The sequence below is a fragment of the Pteropus vampyrus genome, unplaced genomic scaffold (genome assembly GCF_000151845.1).
Source record: "Pteropus vampyrus isolate Shadow unplaced genomic scaffold, Pvam_2.0 Scaffold818, whole genome shotgun sequence".
Lineage (NCBI taxonomy): Eukaryota > Metazoa > Chordata > Mammalia > Chiroptera > Pteropodidae > Pteropus > Pteropus vampyrus.
In genome coordinates this window covers 518312-525076 of record NW_011889599.1, presented here as the reverse complement: position 1 = coordinate 525076, position 6765 = coordinate 518312, and the positions used below count along the sequence as shown (strand labels likewise).

The 6765-nt window shown below is 41.3% G+C and overlaps 1 protein-coding gene across 1 annotated transcript in view; it reads right to left on the bottom strand.

Annotated features, from left to right (window-relative positions):
* Positions 1-5477, bottom strand: part of RAB7A (RAB7A, member RAS oncogene family) — an 80934-nt gene extending 75457 nt beyond the window's left edge. Inside the window, exon 1 of the mRNA XM_011385878.2 lies at positions 5255-5477. The gene's annotated coding sequence lies outside the window, so the exon portion shown is untranslated. The remainder of the gene's footprint in view (positions 1-5254) is intronic.
* Positions 5478-6765: the final 1288 nt, after the last annotated feature.

Here is a 6765-nt window from a genome sequence, read left to right as displayed (position 1 = left end):
AATAATTTAAGAAAATAAAAATAATCAGCAAAAGAGAAATGTCACTAAAAAGGTAGTGGAAGAAGGGTACATTTTTATAAGTAGTCAAATACTGAGGTCTTTATGGCAAACACACATAATCAAAGAGGCAGGATGGTGAGTAAGAAAGAGCACTGAGCCACATTTCTACAGACTTAGATTAGCATGCTAGTAGCTGGGCCACCTGAGCACTCAGCCTCAGCTATCTCAGGTAGAAACAGAAATGGCTACCCTCTAATCCTACAGAGCTGCTGTTAGCACTAAATGAAATCCTATACAAGTTGTAAGCACTACAGAAATATTAAAAGCATTTAAAGACAAATATTGTGAAGAAAGATTTTGGAAAAACATTAATGCTCTTTAACAACCATCAACTTAATAGCACAGCTCTGAGAATTTAAGAGCAACTCTGAACCTGTGGGCTATCCAGATGACCCAGTGTTATTTCAGGGATCCCCAGATCTGTAAGTGCACAGAGAATTGTTGGTAGACTGATTAAATACCATATGTAAAAGGCACTATTTTTCATAAAGTATAGGTAGGTTGCTATAACTGGGTTTTTTAAAATCTCATTCATAGCAGCTTTGCCACATACTCTCAAATAACAAACTGAAAGGGTTGTTAAATGGAAATAAATTTTTTTAATTGCAATTACATACAAAGATTGGAAACCAATGATGTAATTATTTACTTCACAATGTAATTTTTAAAGAATCCCTAAACTGAGCTAGATGACTCCAGGAAAGCCAGTAGTAAAAAGTAAGCCATCTTTACTTGAAAGGGTACGGGAAATAGAAAAGCTTCTTCATTTTATCTGACAGCAGTCACACAAGGAAGCCCACTGAAGAGCAAATCAACGTCTGAAGTGATCAGACCTTCCTTAATATGCTTCCTCAGATTTGCTCTGTCCTGACAGCAAGCAGTCCTAGGCGACCAGGAAATGTAAAACAGAATCAGTCTGAGCTCCAAAACAGTGATGACATCACCAAAACAGAGAGCCCCACACAGAGCTTGAGGTCCCCTGCATTAAGTACTGCATCTTCAAGCAAATGAACAAGGCCAAAACAGTTGTCACCAATGGAACCAACACCCAAGCTTTCTTCCTTCCCTAAAGAGACATTTTGCAAGTAGCTATTCTTAAATTTGTTTCTGAAATCACAGCCTGGAGTACCAAAATTGAAACTAGTCAAAAACACTGCTAAAAATCTTGTTCTGATCTCACCCACATCACTTTTACTTTTGCTTCACAAATCACGATGATCACAATTACCATTAAGATATTTAAAAACAAATGCAAACTATTTTGCTGTGTTTAATGCCATATGTAGGAAAGAAGCAGAAAATGGAGGGAAGATGTGAGAGCAAAAAACTTGAGAAACACATTGCAAAATGTTGCTGCAGCAAATTACAGACAGAGAAGCATGGAGATCTATCACATGGCATTAACAGGTAAGTGTTTGATAATACATAAGAATGTATGCCTGAGAAGACAATGACAACCTTATATGGTAGATAACAGTCAGCAGAAAGCTTCAGCCACAAAATAGGGTGGGGGAAGCAGTTAATTTTGGTCTCCTTCAGAGAATGACATCAGTGCCAAGGGGAACCACTATTTAGCCATACTCAGGAGGACTCCTCTCCTTATTAGAGGCGTGTCACATGTATACAAGTGTATGAGGCGAGCCCAGTGCACGTGACCTGACTCACTGCCTGAAATAACTTACATATAACTCCCAGTCCAATATCTGGTCAAATCATTCTTGGCCAGATGTGTCGAATTATACAGATGGAGGTTAGATAATTTACCACAGGAAAATGGTAAATATGTCAAACACGTGTGTGGTATGGGTTTGCTAACCTTTGCACAGAAAAGCTAATGTCTAATGTAAAGGTGAAAATGTTATTAGTGCAGATCTCTTCAGAAATTTATGAAAAGGTAATCAAATAACCAAAACCTTTTTGCTTCACTTGGCTGTGGAGAGGAAGTGAATTCAAAGCCACACTTTCCTATAGCAATGCTCTTTGATTATGAGGTTTGGGGGCCTAGTTCCAGTTGACACAAAAATAAAAATATCTGCCCAGGTGGTTGCTAAAAATTATCTGGAGAGATATACTAAAAGGACTATTTTTTGAATGCCTTCTCCTATATTCCTACATTCCACCCTTCTGTTTGTTTGCTCATGCAGTTCCACCACAAATGCAAAACACATCCTTTTTTAAAAGAGGAGCCAGACAGTTGTGGGAGATGGGTGGCATAAGGTTTTATCCAGGATGATACTGGTACTGTGAATGGCAGACACTACATTTCTTCATCAGCTAAAGAAAAAAAATCTAGCATGACAAATGTGTCTTTGCTCAAAGAGCACTGCAACAGCTAACATTTGCAGTGTAAAATGGCAGTGACATGAACTCCCTCCTGTGTGAACAAAAAAATGCCACCAGAGCAAAAGGAGAAAGAAGTTTAGAGTTGAAGAATACTCTTCAAAAGATCAATTAGAAACTGTGATATTATCTTCCACACTCTTCAAAAGCAAACCACACAAATGCTGTTAAAATTAACAAGGCCTTCAAGTTAGCCAGAAAACTAGACTTTCTGGATTACTACGGATTCACTTGCAGAGATGAGAAACAATTCCTCTTTTCGAAAGCCTCAACGTCAAGCCATTCCACAATGGAATTCCTGGCCATGTTCACTCACCATTTTTAAATTCCTTGAGGACAGGAAAAATGCCTATCTCCCTGAGTCAATATCCAACCATGCCTGACACATGGTAGATTCTCAAAACATTTGATGAATGAATGAAAAGGTGCTCATCATTGCTCTCCTCTAAACTGAAATATTATTTAAGGCTACCATACTTATTACTCACTTAAATATATTAGGCTGAGTAGCACAGTTAAAAAATAAAAAAGAAATTAGAATACGACAGGGTTCTAAATATTAAGCTTTAGCTTGGATAGTATCTTCAAAAGAAGTACTCACAACTCACTTTCCAGTTTCTCGAGACTCAAATCTGAACAAACTCCCCCACACCTGAAGAAAGAAATACACTAGAGCCCTGGTCAAGACAGCATAGAAGAAACAACACTCATTATTTTCAGAAGAAAAATATACCACCTGATCGTAAGTCACCGAAGATAAAGCTGAAGACGAAGAAGTATCTAAGAAACAAACTACATTGATTTCTAAGTTAAAATCATCTCATTTTTATGAAGGGATTGCATTCTGAAGACTTTAATGCAAGGGATGAGGAACTGGCTTTTTAAGTCTACATGGTAGGTTACAACATGGCAAAAAAATAAAGATTCCATCAAGATTCCCCAACCCTGGCACTAATATATAATACTTATAAAGTTATAAAGAAAGTGCAGTGTACTGAGAAATAACCCTCCAAGTTTTCATTTCAGGTATAATCTAATGGGTTCTTCAAAAAATATGACTCACATCAATGTACCTGAGATGATCTGAAGTGATGCTCAAATGAAACACTGAATAATAATCATCAAAGTGTCACTTTAAAAAAACTATTGAAAACAACAAACTAACAAGACAAAAACAAAAGTTTAGTGGTTACCAGAGGGAAAGGGAGTAGGGGAGGAGATAGACAAGGGTAAAGGGGGTCGTGTATATGGTGACGGAAAAAATATAACTTTGGTTGGTGAACACACAAGGCAATGTACATATGACATATTATTATTGTACACTTGAAACCTATGATTTTATTAAACAATGACACCCCAATAAATTTAATGAAAAAATTCAGTTCACCAAAAACAAAAAAAGAAAACACTAAAATGAGACTTTATTAAACCATAGATGAGAAGTCATAAAGCTTAAGTCACAAAGAAGGGATAAGAGCCTGTTCTTTTGGAATCCAAAGAGAAAATACAGTATTTTCAACAGGAAAGAATCAGCTAGACACCTATGTACTAAGGTTTTAAGAAAAGTTGACATGGTAGAATTGCCAGGCCTGTTATTTGACAAAAGATTGAGATAGCAAACATTTTCAAATCTAGTAAGTATTTTACTAGAATTCTAGAGCTCCTAATTTACTGACACTACACTACAAAAAGAAGTGTTAAAATTCAAAACCGAAAACAGAACATCTTGTGGCTTTAAGGCAGAACTAATGTTATCAGAGGTGGTTTTCAAATGACATACCTAGAAAGAAAGGAGGTGGAGAGAGGGAGAAGGGCAGACAGCAGGTGTCAAAAGATAAATCACAAGCTTCAGGAGAATCTGAAAGCAGTATAACCCAGAGACTGAGTACCACGCTCTGGAGTCTGACTGGGCTTGAATCTCTGCTACATTACTTATGCGTGACCTCTCTGTTCTTCGACTTCTCTATCTATAAATGGGCACAATAATGGTACTTCAGAAGGTGGTTCTGATAATTAAACATAATAATCTGTGCAAAGGTCTTTGCCAGGCTACCCAGTACACAAATGCTCAAAAGTTTGCTATTATTCTCAATTTTCCCACTTTTAGAAACTATTACGCAGTAAGAGGCCCCCAAGGCGGTTGGAATTAAAGCACATCTATACTGCCATCTTCTCTCTAGTAAGTTTGAAAACCTCTCAGGATTTACCATAACATATATATCTTAAAAAGTTCCCCATCTCCCAGAGCCAGAGGCGTGTCACATGTATACAAGTGTATGAGGCGAGCCCAGTGCACGTGACCTGACTCACTGCCTTGATTCAGTTGCTGTAAGGGAACCTCTCTCATTAACAGGGTTAGGCTGTTCAACTGAAGAAACAGATCGGAACGTGGCTCAGCCCTAAACGCCTTTTATCAAAGCCTGCGCGGATGGTGGCGCCTGGGTCGCGTCCACCGACAGACACGGAACCTGGGGCTCTACTCTAACACCCTCCGACTTGTCGCTCCAAGGAACTCAACCTGCTAGCGCGTCTCGCCAGCAAAGGGCCCCAGTGCCCGAGGGCCACGCAAGTCAGGACACCTTCCCCGGTCTCCGGTCTTGACGCCACCGGTAAATAAGATGTCCGTGACCGCCAGCCCGGAGTCGGCAGCCCGGCCAGAGGTCAGACACGGCGACATCTGACCTCTCCCAGGCCGGGACTGCTCCTGCGTCTTGAGTGACGCGAACATTACCCGGAGGCCCGGGCAGGCCCCAGAGCCTGCCGAAGAAAGAGATGACGTGAGGTCCCGACGACCGAGGGGCTGAGGAGAGGGGGATGGGGCCAGGCCGCCGACCGGGCTGGGCCCGCTCCTTACCTCGGCCGCTCCGAACGGGGCTTCGGGCCGGGCACGTCACGAAGGCTCCCGCTGAAGAGGAACTACAAGGCGAGGACAGGGGCAGAGAAGTCCAAGTTCCGGTTTCAGCGGACTCTTCGTCGCTCGCCAAGCTTCCAAAGCCGCCGCTACCACCGCCGCCTCGGGCTTTATGGCCAAGAATCCGGCTCCGCTCCCACTTCCGTCACTGCCACCGCCCCGAGCGGAAGTACCTGTCACGAGACGCTGCACGCCAAGGAGGAGCCCCGCCTCAATCCTGCGTCACGTTCTGGCCGCCTCTGGCAGGCCCGGATCACGTGCTACAAATAAGTCGGCTTCCATATGGTTGTCGCCATCATTGAGGCTCATGCAAGGAGCAGGACGGCGCCATGTTGAACCCAGAAACCGATTTCTCAGCTAACCCTTATTCCCTGGAAAAAGGAATGCCGGGGGAGAGAAAATGAGGGTAAACTGTACCTACCATTGGTGCCCCTCTCCAGAAGGCACTATCAGTCAACCAAGGAATCTGTGTGCCCTAGCTCTTCAGGATCAACAAAGTTTGCTCTAGAAAACTCTCTGAGTAATGGGAGACAAAACAGTGGTTATTTCACAAATTTACAGTGGGGTGAACAAGGGCAACCGTATTTACTGAGCACCTACTGTTCACCTATACTACACCTTTAGATTGTCTCCATTTGTTTTTTCTTAACAACTTAAGGAAAGATTATTAGACAAATAGATAACTGAGATTCGACACTGGTCACTTGACATAGCTCACACAGTAAATAGTAGAGCAGGAATGTGAACCAAGTATGTCTGATGCCAGGATCTGTGATCTTTCTAGTAAACTGAAAATGATTGCACCAGTGGTTTAGCAGGGTGATATAGACCAAGGTGAATAGACATTTGCTGAACAATGTCTAGCACAAGAGTGACTACTTGTAAGAACATTAATTTCATAAATTGTGGCCTAATATTTGGGTTTTTCGAACTCTAGCTCTGATGCTACTTGTAGAGCACAACTTTGCCCTTTTGGACTCCAGAACAGCCTGCAGAGCCAGCAATCCCCTCCCCTGAGCTGTACATATTGTTTGATAAATTATACTCCTTGCATTATGGTTAAAAAAACTCTGTACTGTTGTCAACTTAAGAACATCCAAATCTGTAGAGAGATTTTTTAAATTAAGTTTATTGAGGAAATAGTGGGTAATACAATTATATAATTTTCAGGTGTACATTTGTACATAATTTGACATCTGTATATTGCGTGTTCACCACGCAATGTTCAATTTCCTTCATATATTTGATCTCTTTCACTCACTTCACTCGCCCTTTACCTTCCCTATATTTGACCCCTTTTAATCCACTACCTTCACCCTCTTCCCACACTCCCTACCCTCTGGTAACCACAAGTCTATAGTCCACGTCCATGAGTCTCTGTTTGTCCTGTACATCTGTTGCTTTAGCTTTACATCCCACATATAAGTGATGTGTGATTTTCAACTTTTCCTGTT